The 14714-nt window shown below is 41.4% G+C and overlaps 1 protein-coding gene across 11 annotated transcripts in view; it reads right to left on the reverse strand.

Annotated features, from left to right (window-relative positions):
* MCF2L2 (MCF.2 cell line derived transforming sequence-like 2) overlaps positions 1-14714 on the reverse strand; it is a 156303-nt gene that overhangs the window by 40396 nt on the left and 101193 nt on the right. The window lies entirely within an intron of this gene.

Genomic DNA, 14714 nt, shown 5'->3' on the forward strand with positions numbered 1-14714 from the left:
GAGGTTAAAAAACCAATCATACCTCTGATAAAGCCTCATTTGAGTGGTTTGGCCAAGCATTTGAAAATAAAATCGCCACATTTCAGCTTGCAGCTTGAAATGCAAAAGCAATGACTAAAGTATTACTTGGTTGCAACAATAGATTCACTGGTTTCCTTTGGATTTTCCCGGTCCTTTTTCGAGGAAATGTGGTTTTGCAGGCTAGCTGGGCACCACTTATTCAGGTCTCAAAGGCTATTACTCCTTTATGGACCACTGCTTGAGAAATATTATAAATACTGAGAAAACCAGACCTTACCTTTAACGGATGTTTCAAATTTTGTTATAAAATATCTGGGATTTCATAGCTGTCTTGATATAGTGCCTTAAATTGCAGTGTCTAGCACAAGGTAGGGCAGTGGGTGAGAGCTGTACCACTGCTCCCCTGGCCACACTCAGGTCCCGTTGGCCACTCTTGCACTGGCTGTGGGCTCCTGGTGACTCTCTGTGCTCCCCCTCAGGTGTCCCTAGTTTGGGAGACCCCCCCCCCCAAAATATTCCACTGCTGATTGTGCCAGGACTGGAGCTGCTCCGTGACTGTCATAGGCAATGAGGGGAGCTTAGCACACACCTGCTGCCAGTATCACATTTAACAAAAATGAGGCAGTAATTGACAGGATTATTGTCACAGGCAGCTCTTCCCACCTCTTTTTCCCCTTTGACATGCATGACTAGTCTGGAAGTAATTTCTAGTGTAACTGGGACGTGTGAGGTAAAGGGGCTGGGGAGAACTTCCACGCTGTATTGTTCATTCATTTCAGAGAAATTTTACAAGAATTTGAGGTTTGCATGGCAGCAGTCCAAACACAACAAAACTCTGAGCTCGCTGAAGTTTATGGGCAGTTCTGTCAAGGATAACTCCTCACCAAGATCATTCCCAAGCAAACTGGCCATCTCAGCAGGGATGGTAAAGGATTAGGCATCTGGCCTAAAAATGTGAGAATCTGAGAAATCCCTAAGGTTCTATCTGTAGGCATCCTTGTTGCTAGTAAAACTGCATTCCACTCAAGTATACTTGCTCCTTCCCCCATGAAACAAAGAGATTCACCAAACCAGCAGAGTTACCCAAAGGTCGGATATTCTGGTCCCAGTAATACCTGACTCAGTAGCTTTCCTGGCATGGAAATAGTGACATGAAACACTGCTCAGGAGGTCAAGGCCAGCTGTCCCTCTGTGGAGGGAGTTAAACATGTCCTAACAGAGGGAGCTCAGCAACCACCAACCTGGCAAAGCCCTGAGTATGGCAGGGCCCCGGCTGCCCCCCTGCTTGGCAGAATTAGGGTGGGTTTGTGGCAGGGATCACACACAGATTCACTGATACGATGTTGTCAGATGTTCCTCCAGCAAAGGAAACTTCGTGGTATGGAACTTAATTACAATGCATGCACTAGCTCACATTTCCTTGAATGATTGATCTGGGTCTCTAAGGAAACATTGTGGCTTTGGATGCACCAAGACCACATTTCCCACACGGGGGATTTTACAGAGGTGCTGTTTGGGCTGGTTTTTCTCACTTCAGCAGATGTGGTATCCTGTGGCCCTGCAGCACTACTAAGATCCACATTGGGCTCAATGCCACTTTCCATGACTCCCAGCTGTGAGAAGCCCTGAAGTTCCAGCACAGGATGGATGATAAGAAAGGAGAGAGTAATAAGAAAACAATTTCTGCTTTGTCAATAGTGCTGTCTCTGGCAAGATCGTCATGCCATGCTGCAGTGAAGAAAAAACATTATTTCACAGAGGAAGTTCCTCAACAAGGGTTAGAATGTAGGAGCTGCAATGGACAAGAAAGCATTGGGAAAAGACTTGTTTTTAGCCAAGGCTGTGAGTGAAACCTTGAAACTGAGGTAAACTCTGCCATTACCTATCACCCTTGACTTTTAGAGGTGCATTTCTCTATCTGCCCCTGCCTGTGCTGGTATTTAGATCAAAGGTAGCTATTTATATCACTTTGGACTGTGCAAATAGCAATTAGCAGCACTGTTGTTATAAATATAAACTTACCCTGCACTGTATTGTGTTGTTGCAACAAAATTTTGTCAGTACGTATTTATCTGAGCTGGCTTCTTCGGGTAACTGAGGGCACACTTCTAGGAAGGGCCTCACCACAGTGACAATAAAGCAGACATATATCAGACCATTTCATCTCAGTAACTCTTTCTCCTTCCTCTTCTTTAAAAACAGAAGGAAAAAGAAACACAACTGAACTGGCCAACATACACATAACTTGGCCAACTGAAGTTGGCCAAGCTCCCCAGAGTTGTCAGGTCATTCTGCAAGTCCCTGTCACAGTAATTTTGGTAGAATGGTTTCTCTGCTGTGATGTGCTGCCTTTAAAACTCCATCAAATATAATGAAACACTAAGCAGGAATGTTATCTAGAGATTACCACAACTTATTAATATCTCCTCTGGCTAAATCTCAATTGCTTTGTCCTCATACAGTTACTATTTGTGCACCCTGCTCAGATGACAATACAAACTAATTCAGGATTTTTTTTTCCATAGCTGTGTTTCTCTAACAAACTCATTGGCTCACCTCCCCTCACAGATCCTGTTTCTATGCCAGGATTTGCTATCACACATGCCTGTCCTGATAAGGAGTCTTTTCCCAGAAGAGGAATAAAGCCATCAATTAGAATTAAACCAGGGAGCTTTTCTGAAAAGAACCCCTGGCATAAATCATAACTGGTGTTCCAAAATTATTGTGCTGCAGAAAACCTGACTGTGTGGCAGGTGTGGAACCAGCAGAAATGGCACTCATGCATGAGCTCTCCATACCTGTCTTACAAAAGCATATGGTGCCTCATAGAACCAGGAGTATTTTCAACAGCCAGAACAGCAGAAAATGGCATGCAAGAGCAAAATATTTAATTTAATAAATTAATAAAAAACCACTCCCGTCGCTTTTATAAATATATCTAATAGAGATAGAGAGCTACTTAAATTGAAAATACTGGCTCTTTTAATACCTGAGGCTTCAAACACAATAGTAAGGACTGAAAGAACCTGTGTGCAGTGTAATGGAAACATAAACATTGAAAAAATATCAACATTGGATGGACTTGGACTTAAGGGAAGTCAGAGTGAATAATTTACTTGCTTGTAAAAATGAGCACATTGGTAAAAACCCCTCTGGTCTAGCACTCTGGCTAGTTCTAAGTACTGTGAAATTTCTATTTCTGAATGTAAATAAAATTTAACATAACTATATTTTTTTGCAATGGTTTCTTCTTTGTAGGTAGTATATGATGAAAGTCTCACTGTTGCAGTAGAAACAGAATCAGCAATAAATATCACATCCAGTTTTGAATTAGAAATCACTACAAGAAATTCTAAGAGTGGTCTAATTGTAAAATCTCAAAATTATCTCGGAGCTGTGGAATGAAAAGAAATGACAGCATGTCAATAGCTGAGTAGAAGAAACTTCCAATCCACCTACATAATTGCATTTAAGAGGAATTTTTAAAATTGTTTCTCACAGTGCTAAAAAGGCCTTTTTCAGTTGAAAAGTATTCTCAACTGAGGTTGTGCAACAACTCAAATGAAATTTGAGTAATGAGTCAGTGGCTGTACTTTACCTCCTGAAATGTAATAAAAGATCATTCTGGATGTAAGAACATTTGTTTCAACAGAACTCGTTGTTAGTTGATACAGTATTTCTTAGCTGATACAGAAAACAGTTCTTATTTCTCTGCCATGTACTCTTTTTTTTGGGTTTGGTTTTTTTTTTTTTTTTCAACGAGAGCAATGCCTCAAAAGAATGATAGTTCTCATGGCTGCAAACAAAACCCAACTAAGTAACTTTGAGAAGCATAAGGGACTTAGGTAATACTGCACTCCATCTCAAAATTCGTGCCCTTTACTGAAGTTGTTGTAATTGCCTGCTGCAATGTCTAATGGATTTGCTCTGTTATGGAAGTTCCTCTGAGCAGAAGGATTGCATCTTTGTTAGAAATATATTTCACCACCAAAGTCACCATTTATAATATTTTGCTTCTTCTGAAATGATCTGAACTCTTCACATAAAAGGAATTGTCCCACATTCATTGTTCCCAAAACAATTGACCTTGGGGAAATATTTTTATATATCTTAATTAGTTGGCCTACATTATAGGAACCAGAGCATAGTTGTTAATGGAGGGGTAAATTAATTAAATCACCTACAGAAAGGAATAATATGAATAGAGGACTAAAAGTCACACAGGAGCTGTTTCTCATCTCAACCATGCATCTACACTGAAAAGAAGCATCTCTGAACCCAAATTTGAGCTACCTTTAGACAATGTGGATGCTACAGACTGGTTCTTACTGTAGGCCAAAATAACAGACCACATAACTGTGTACATATTTTGTCAGCTACCCATATTTGTGAACTACCCATCAGGCCCCCCTCGTGATTTTGGTTTTAGTCTTGCAGCTCCACTGTTTCTGTTTCGTGATAAAGATATATTTAGCTCTGTGATATCTCAGCATTGAGTAATCAATTAGCTAAGAGCAGATGAATAATTTATTTACAAAAATAGTGTAACTGCTAAGAGTTATTAGTATTTGGTTGTATTCCAGCAGATTGTATTAGGTTGGTAGTAAACTGAGATCCATAGAAACTACTACACACACATGCTTGTGAAATATCTGATGTAACTGAGACACTGCAGGTTAACAAATGTCTCCCACACTGTGTAGACTTCCAAGCAATTTATTTGTTTGTTTGAGATCATGAGTATTTACATGCAGGCCACAGAATTAACTTAATTACTCAGATTTCAGTATTCTTCTTTAGAAATATTACCCAGTCAAAAGGAAGCATGGTGATTTCCTAGGGCCAGGCAGAACTAGGGCAGCAACAAACCATATTGCATAAAGGATTTAAAGTGAGGACAGAGGAAGAAGACATAATTCTTCACTACACTTCCTTAAGGATGGATTTGATCTGCTGAACTGAAGCCAGTATGGGTTACCAGCCAACAAAGGAAGCTCACTGTGTTTTAAAATGTAGAAATAGAAATATATGCATATATGCATAAAAGTAAAGGTAATTCATATACTAACACTGGCACTTTCATACTTGCTTCTAGCTTAGAACATACCTTATGAATTTATATCAGTCATATATATATATACACACATATCAGTGAGATATATATATATATTCATGTATCAGTCACAAGTGATATTCAAAAGATAAGGCCTCTGAAATTAAGCACTTTAGATTTTGCATGTCCTACTCATGTGGGAAATTCACAGGGTTTTTTTGTGTCCTGGCAGTAATTTCTTTCTGGCCACCTTTTTCTTAAAAGTTGAAAATAGAGCAGGTAAAAAAAAGTCTCTAGATATGTAATAGTTTCTGACTTCTGAAAAAAAGATATTTAACAGCCCAACCTGACTTTTAAGACAGCAACTACTTTCAGATTACATGCCGTATGCTTTTTCCATTCCTTTGTAGACACAATACAACAATATCCAAATACCAGTTGACCTCATTGAGCAAGAAATCTGATAAGGGCTGACAGTGCTGTGGATTTTCCCACACAGGGTGGTGAAGCACTTTTTCAATAACAGCAAAAGTTACAGTGGTAAAACCCCAAAACTTTCAGAGAGACAAGACCAGCCATAGAAAACCCAGAAGTAGGTTAAAGGAAATGTAATGAACTCAGTTTATAGTGAGAATTCATGCTGACTGCTAGAGCTCAGGCTACAAGCAAACCTAAACCTAAACTTAATCCGAATCCTAATCCTAAACCTAATCCTAATCCTAAACCTAAACCTAAACCTAAACCTAAACCTAAACCTTGCCCACAGCCTTGCTCCAAAATTCTCAGAAGTCTCAGGTGGGTATCCTTGCTGTGGGTGTCTTGTTGGGACAGAGAAGAATTTAGGCACTTGTGACTCTGCTCCCTACAGATTCCTACACCACCCTAATTTCTCACTGCAGAGCACCTCTGATAATGCTGTGACTTACACATCTCATGCCTGTGGTACTCACTTGTCCCCTTCCTGTCCCTGCAAGGACATTTTGTGCCATACAGAGCCATTCTTGATTGGGATACAAAAGCTTAACACAGAACTATAATTTACTTCATGCAAATGACCACACAAATTCTATCCTGAAGGGCCAACTTCTTCAGAAGAGCAGGAGAAGAGAATCAATGGTTTTGATTCTAATGGCAGATCTGCCTTTGATAGCTTTGTTCTGCAAGACTTTGTAAAACCATTTGGGTAGAATGAAGAATTAGTTTTATTAATAAAATTACTAATAATTGATCTTATGGACAGGCCTGAGTTTATGTTGGAGAGGGCTGACCAGGCAAGTTCATGTTGCACTTGGAAGTGAGAGGATAGGTTTGGTGATGATGCCTCATCCTTTGAAGGTCTGTATTTCAAGCACTGGAACAGGCTGCCCAGGAAAGTGGTGGAGTCACCATCCCTGGAGGTATTTAAAAGTTGGGTAGATGTGGCACATGGAGACATGGTTTGGTGGTGGCCTTAGCAGTGCTGGGGTAATGGTTGCACTTGATGACCTTAAAGGTCCTTTCCAACTGAAATAATTCTACGGTTCTATGGTTTCAATCTGAGATAGACCCTAGGGAAACTCCATCCTGCAAAATCTGCTTCTTCCTGTAATAGAACACAGCATTGTGCCAGACTTAGAATCTATGGTCCTCCAGCCCAAACTCTAGTGTATCTCGGACTCTGCTTTTAAATACCCTCAAGAATCAGCATTCTTTGGGGCCTGGGAGAAATAAACTCAGGTGTTAGTTACAGGACAACAGCAATACAACAGGGAGAGAAAATTGTGACAAGCTCAAATGGAGTTTATGAGAGTAACTGAAACACATATTTTGCTTTAGTTAATCTCTTCTTGGCACATTTACATCAGTCAGTAAGTTGTGAACTGTCACAGCTGAGGACAAACATCCCCTTTTTGTGTGTCACACTCCCTCAGCCGCAGTAATCTGGGCCAGAGGGGCAGGCAAGGATCCTGCTATCTGCAGCTACCACACTCCACCCAGCAGGGACTGGGAATCACAGCTCTCAGCAACATCCACATCTATTTACTGAACTATATTTTGGGCAACCCTGTCTGCCACACCCCGAAACACTGCTTGCAGAATTTAATGATAAACTTGGAGAAAGAGGGAGAGGCACTCACGGAAGATATTCCAAACTTAGAAAGAAAATTTAGAGAACTGTCGGATAGACTCCAGCTGGAGAATGTGTTCAGAGGGCCACTTTACTCAGTAGGAAACTCAGAGGGAAACCCTCACAGTTGCAGATTGCACGAAACTGGAAGGACATTACCCTGCATTTAGGTTTCTTACTTTTTCCTCTAAGCAGCTGCTAATGGGGAACATCCAAGATAATACAATGGGACAGAGAGATTTCTAGGCTCATCCATGACAGCCATTCTTCTCCTTTTCTCCCCTGAAGAATAGGGAGCTTAGTTCATCAGCCTCAGTGGCTCTTGCAGGTATTACACAAGCCTTGCCTACGTGGGAAATGCCTTGTTTGCCACTCCAATGTTTGTAGTTAGAGCTAGGGCTGGGTGCAGCTGCAACGTTGCCTGGCAGAGGTAAGAGCACTGCACCAGGCATGGCTCTTACAGGGGTTGGAGCTCTCGTGTCCTCTGCCCACACGGGAAGTCTGGCCTGACAGACTGCTGGGGGCCAGCACAGACAAATAGAACTTGGGCACTTTTACCAAGAAGAGCATGCTCAGGGTCACATTGTTTAGCTCTAATGTAGGTCAAGTGCCACGAAGGCAAGCCTGTCCATGCTAGTTTGTCCAACATGGATATTAACCAGGGAACAGTATTTGAAGACAGGTCTGTAATAACTAGAAATACAAATAAAGCATGGGTGTCTTCCGACTAGAGGCCAGAGAGAAAGATCAGCAACAGTGTATTGAATAATCTGCATATGCACAGGAACTTTGCAGAGTCTACAGAGGAGCTGCTGGACAGACAAGTCATACTGTGCAAAACAGAATTCCTTTCTAGACTCATACAAAGAAAGAATGTTCCTGCTGAATGAAAAAATCCACATGAATTTTCAGAAGTGAATACAGAATTCTAAACATGATTAGGTCACAAATCTTCCGAACCTAGTTACTATATTCCAGTTAATGAGCAGCTTGCTAAATGCATGAAATAAAGTCAGCAGTCATTTACTGCACAGTGCAATAAATCACTGCTCCATTGAATCACTCACTACGTGGAACTGAGTGATCTCCCATCTGCTCTGTCCTGTCTGCTGCTGTGCAATTATTTAGATCAGCTCAGTGTGGGTGCTCAAGTCACTGGTATCTGATTAGGCAACATGACGTGCTCTTTGTGCTGCTGTAAATAACAACGTGAAGTGCTCAGCACTCCTTCATGAGCCAATTGACACACAGGAGCTGCATGTTTTTAACCACAGAGTTTAAACCGGATTCCATCGAAACCAGAGAATTTGACGCTCGGAGAGGTGTGATTGCTCCTGGTTTATTTCCGTGGTTTCCCAGCCTGGAGACTGTCACTGTTCTGCCCTTTACAGAGAAAGCGGCACCGCCTGAACTGAGGTGGTATAAAATCACACCAGTGCCTCTCCTTCTCCTTCCCCATCCATCAGCTGATAACACTGACAACAGGGCTAATTTCCTCTGCTCCTTGGCTTGTGCCTGTGTTACCTGGGATTTCAAGATATTATGTATTATGCAAATACATAAAGGCCAAGGACTATAGACCTGCTATGTTGGAGCAAAGCCAGGTTCTTATAGCAAGGTGAACAAGCCACAGTTAGGGGACAAACAAACAAAAAACTTCAAGTCCACATGTGCTTCTTCAGAGAAGATGCACCCAGTCCCAAGCCAACACAGAGCTGCCTTTCTTTGCACGTGCTCTGTAAAGCCTGAGTTGGATCGGGCATGTGAGGGAGCAGACCTTTAGTCCTGTCCTGGATAGGCAGAGGAAGAGGAGGGAGATTGCTGCCCCTTGACTATGTGCTTGCAGAAATTTTCAGTGTTTTTCAAGTGAGGAACACGCATTTCTGTGACACGGGACAAGGCAGAAGGTACCTCTGATGTTAAACACCCCGTGTGCCTAAACCAACCCGACCATCCAGGATGTGCATGTGGCCAGCTGCATTCCAGGAGCCTGCCCAGAGCCAGCAGGCAGCAGAACAACTGCACAGAAAACAAGTTGAGGAATTCCTGGAATTTCTGAACAACATTAAAAATAACCTTAGTATCCAATAGCAAGCAGGTATGAGAGATAATAGCAAAAGTGACTGCTTAATGCTCTTTTATATTCGATTAAGTGCAGATTTTGTTAGAAAACATATTGAGAGTGCTCTTTTCAGCTTTTCTCTACCTCCCAGACTCTTTGGAAGCAAGAACACAAGGACTTCAAGGACTTCAGGAAGCCTCCAGAACACTCAGTCAAATACTGCATTGTAACAATAAGAATTTTTTTTCTCCTCTTCATAATAATTTTCCCAGTTCCCAGAAATATTTGGAACTCTAGTAGGAATACATCTCCCCTTGCTATTCTACACAGACTTCTATCAGCAGCCAGATCTCCCTACATGCCAGCATACACTTCACTTCAAAGTTCTTCCCAACACTTTAGGCTGTAATTAGACTTGTAAATGCTGGAGCCAATCTGCCCAACAGGAAAACTTCTCTGAAAACAAAGATTTTGTAAAAGTTGAAAGAGATTATGGCAAACAAGAAATGGCTTGTGGCTTCTTGAAATTTCTCCTGCTGACTGAACTTTCATTAAGTCTGGCAAAAGAAAACAGCTCCCTGTGCCTATTGATAAAGTCAAGAACATAGTTTGTCTTTTGAAATGTAGACTTCAAGTTCTTCCCCTCTACCAGCTGGGAGTTTTCATGAGCCTGGAAATTAGACTGGAAAGACATGTTATTGGGCTTCTACTGTAACACTCACCAAAATCACCTTCATTCAGTTGTAACAGAAGTCTTATATTACACCATTTTATGAAATTTGTTATATATTTTTACATTCAGGTTATACATATATTTCCATTCATTTACACACTGAATGGAAACCTTTGCAATGGAACTTACTTATGTCATGTAAAGGGGAGAAATCGTTGTCCAGTGTGGAAAAGAAAAGGCTTTGGGCTTTGGCCTTTTAAAATATAAAGGGGGCTTACAAGAGAGAGAGATTTACCAAAGCCTGTAGTGACAGCACAAGGGTTGATGGTTTTAAACTGGCTGAAGGCAGATTTAGATTAGATATCATGGATAAATTCTTTACTGTGAGGGTGGTGAGGCACTGGAACAGGTTGCCCAGAGAGGCTGAGGATTACTCTTCCCTGAAAGTGTTCAAGGCCAGCCTGGATGGGGCTCTAAACAACCTGTTCTAGTGCAAGGTTCCCTGGCCATTGTAGGGGAGTTGCACTACAAGATTTTTGGGTCCATTCCAATCCACACTATTCTAGATTCTAATATTTATCTCTGCCTTCTGTAGAAGCTCTGCATATTTGACCAATAGCTAATGAAATCAGGAAACTTAGTTCTCTCCTGCATACACAGCTCTGATGATTACAATAAGCACTTGGACACCAAAGCTTTTAGGAGCACTCCCTGAGCTACTAGTATTTTTGACACCAGTCCACACCTAAATTTAGCAATTCCCAGACCTAATGTCAGCACAACTTTGCTATTGCTGATTTAGAATAGGGCCCTGGCACAATATTCTCATTCTGAAAATAGCTTCTAATTCTTTACCCAGGGCAGAAGTGCTGTCCTGCTCTACCCACACAACCTGATGATTCAGTGATACACTTATTCTCATGTTCAGAGTGATACACAGACTGGAGGTCCCCAGTTCTTGTTAGATTAATAACCCCCAACCCAGATAATATGATACACTGAATCTAAAGGATTCTTAGATTTAAATAATATCCAAATCTACAATGGGAACCTGTCATTTAAGGGCATAAACACCTTCAGGCACACTAGCTGCACACTCCAGGATGTGAATATGCAAAGTGACAGCTGGCTACTGGTGTGCAAAAGTGATCCCAGATGCTCCACAGGTTTCCTCAGTATGTAAAGCACACTTTATGTGCATGTTCAGAGGACAAGCAGTGAGTCTGGACTGTGTACATGCTTGGAGATTATTTTGCATGTGTACAGAAGTGCTCCATGCATGTATGATAGCTGAGGCCACTCCTTAGTCTTAAACTTGACTCTCTTTCATTAAAGTCACAAAAATGATACCTCAGACTTCAAACCCTGAACTGGTCATTCATGAAGTTAATTCTGTCTGAATATAAATGTAGGAGAGGTTACTGTCTCATGAGAATTTAATTCAGAAAGGAGGGATTATGCTGCTTATGTGACATGCCACACCTGAGTACAAAACTACCAATGCCTTGCTTATTATTCAGCAGTAATAGACCTGAATGAAGATGAAACATGAATAACACTGTAACTCCTGCCACTGCACACCAGTCACTTCCAGATACACATGGCTGTGCTTCTAAGTGATCTCTGTCAAGGCCATATTGACCACTCACTGAGAACACCAAAACCACATGCACAGTCTGGGGGGTCATCTCATGAAAAGAGTGAAACTGTGGTCAGAAAACCCTGGAACAGGTGTCATACTTCTGTGTTTTCAAAATGAAGCACTAGCACTGCCCAAGAGTCCCCCAGCCCTTGTTGCAAGGTGGACTAGAAAAATGCTGGGTTTATCAGATCCAAAGCAAATCAACCAGAAAAATATTCCAAATTTACAGGCAATTCAGTTTCCTATCTGATGGGGATTGCCAATATCAGCTTTTTGGATGGAGTTTCTTGATCAGTTTATCCACTCCATAACTATAAGGGAACAGCTGAGCATCTTTGCATGCTCCCAGTCCCGCCATCCTGCCTCCTTCCTCACATTTGACAGTGAGTGTACACCAGCATGCACACTCAGGTAAACTGGTGAGAAAAAGGAGTTGACCCAACTCAAAAGCAACTTCACAAAAAAGAAAAAAACCCCAAAAAACTACATGAGGTGAGTGTGTGGAAAGAGAGAGCAAAAGGTGCAGCAGCAGCCCTAAATGAGCTTAGACTGGTTGTGAAATTATTTTCAGAATAGATCTATGAATCAGATTTCCGGCCATAAATTCAAACCACAGAACAGCCAAGCAAATCATTTCCCCACAATAACATTTGAACATAAATTGAGTAATATTCCAGCAAAATAGTCAATGCATGATTTGGCCAGTTTGCTACAGAACAGGCTGCCTACAGACATTTGTGCAAATGAACTAGAAAGGGTTACCTCACTTGAAATTTTGTCAAAAATACCCAGCTCTGTTATACTTACAAGTCTAAGCACAGTCATGTGGTTGTGAAAGACTTTCACACTTCTCATACAAGAAGCACCTCAAGGATACACAAAAAGATGTTGGTTTGGCTTACCAAATAGAACTGTGCTTCTGGATTTTTAGATTGTCTTTCCATTGACTGAATATCTCTTCTCATGAATGTTGGGCCGGGACTATCCTGGGCTGCACTGGACAACACAACAGGTGCTGTTGGATCATGCCAGTCCCTCCTGTTGGGCTGGGCCTGTGGGATGAACCCAGCAGCAGCTGGGCCAGAAGCACAACCCCTCTGAGAGCACCGTGTGGCTTCCTCAGGGCTGCTTGGAGATTCAAAGGCTCAGAAGCATTAAATTACAGATCTCTGATCCCAACTTCCTTGTGCAAATACTTCATTGGTAAGTAGGCTTCTGTGTTACAAAGTATTTTATGGAATTTCCCTCAGACCTTCCTCTTCCACTGGGCAACAACAGCTAAACCATGTTGCTCATACAGTAGGAAGCAATAAGAGCACAGCAGCTCAACACAAATCTGCAGGAATTACAAACCATTCTACAAAACAGTAACATCTAGGTATTTCTCCATGTTCTGTTGAATCTTATCAACTCATTATTTACTCTGAAACAGAGCCTGAGGTTCCCAGCTGGATGTGAGGCCAGTGAGTGGCCCACACAGGAATCAAACCCCCAACCTAGGTTGATACTGGTGCCATGGTGTGACTGAGCGAAGTGGAAAGGCTGTTTGGGTAGCAGGGATGCACCTGCTAAACCCCCATCCCTGGGAGCTGATTGCACTGTCCCACATCCTTCCACTGATAAACCACGCTGCTCTCTGCACAGTGACCTGAGCCTGTGCATGCAGGACAGCATGATTACAGCAGGGGAGGTTTCCTGGGGAAAACCACGTGTGAGGGGCCTCTCAGAACAGCCAGCCAGATAGTGCTGCCTCCTGCTTTGTTGGTTTAGAGACACAACCAGCTCTGCACTTCTGCCAGGGCTGAGTGGGCCTGATACGGCCGAGAAGGGATGTTTGAATGTAATTTATAAGCAAATAAGGGTGGTGCTCTGAAAAACTCCCCCTACCAGCATCACTGGGAAAAAAAAAAAAGAAAAGGTGGAGCTTAATTTCTAGGTAAGTTTTATCTCAACAGAGGTTCTTACAAGATTTGGTTTAATACAAAGGAAATGGAAAAGGGAAGGAAAAGTGGAAAGGAAAAAGGAGAAGGGAAGTGAAAGTGGAAAGAGGAAGGGAAAATGGAAAGGAAAAAATGGAAGGGAAAGGGAAAAGGGGAAAGGGGAAAGGGGAAAGGGGAAAGGGGAAATGGAAAGGAAGAAATGGAAGAGAAAGGGGAAAGGGGACAGGGGAAATGAATTCCATTTTGCATTCTGTTTACTGAAAAATAAAATCTATGAAGAGATACAGATATAAACTTTCCTACTGCAATTTCAGGTCAGAAGCAGGATGAAGTGTGATTACTTTAGTGACATCAGTTGGAGAAAATCCAGATCAATCAAGATGGACATTAGTGAAGACAAAGAAAAGGTTGTGGATCCTTTGAGCAGATGTCACTTTTCAGGAAAAAGGTGGACACAACTGTATGACAAACTCTGTTTCTTTGCAGTGCTGATTAAAAACAGACATTTTTGTTCAATAATTGAAATATTTCTGACTTTCTTTTCTATGGACCCAGTTCTTCAAATATTTTAATTATGTCTGAATGATGTTTCCACATAAACACACCTTAAATTTTAAAGTTATCTCCTGATTTTGAGACTGACTCAAAATCAGTCAGATTTTTTGTGACTCATTAAAGCTGTATTTTCTGGGAGCTGCATTATCCAGACACAGATAATGCAGTAATGTGGACACTTAAAAGTAAGAAAGAAGAATAATGTATGGGGAAAAAAATCCAACACATTTATGAACTAGGAAAGGAATCAACAATTATCATTTTGGTAAGAAAAATGAATGATGCTTTGTTTATAAGGTTATTTCTATTGTTTTTTAAACACTGCTCAGAAAACATGTCAAATCTCCACAATGACCTACAAACTTTTCCTTTTAAGATGAACTGAAGATTGCACGGAATTATATTTCGTCTTACTCCAGAATCAAACAGACAAAGAAAAATCTGGGAAGGCTGCTATAAAGTATTTAGTCATACTAGGACACACACAGGAGAAAGGAGAGATCAAGTGAAAAACTCCTTAGGCCTTGAAGATTCCCAAGCAAAACCTTTATTGCAAAACAACACATCCTTCCATAGGATCATCAGCTGCTCAGGTTTTACCCTTGCTCTGCTTTTGCTGGGTGACCTTGACAACAGTATTCCTATCTCTATTTTCTCTCTT

This window comes from Anomalospiza imberbis, chromosome 10, assembly GCF_031753505.1.
Source record: "Anomalospiza imberbis isolate Cuckoo-Finch-1a 21T00152 chromosome 10, ASM3175350v1, whole genome shotgun sequence".
NCBI lineage: Eukaryota > Metazoa > Chordata > Aves > Passeriformes > Viduidae > Anomalospiza > Anomalospiza imberbis.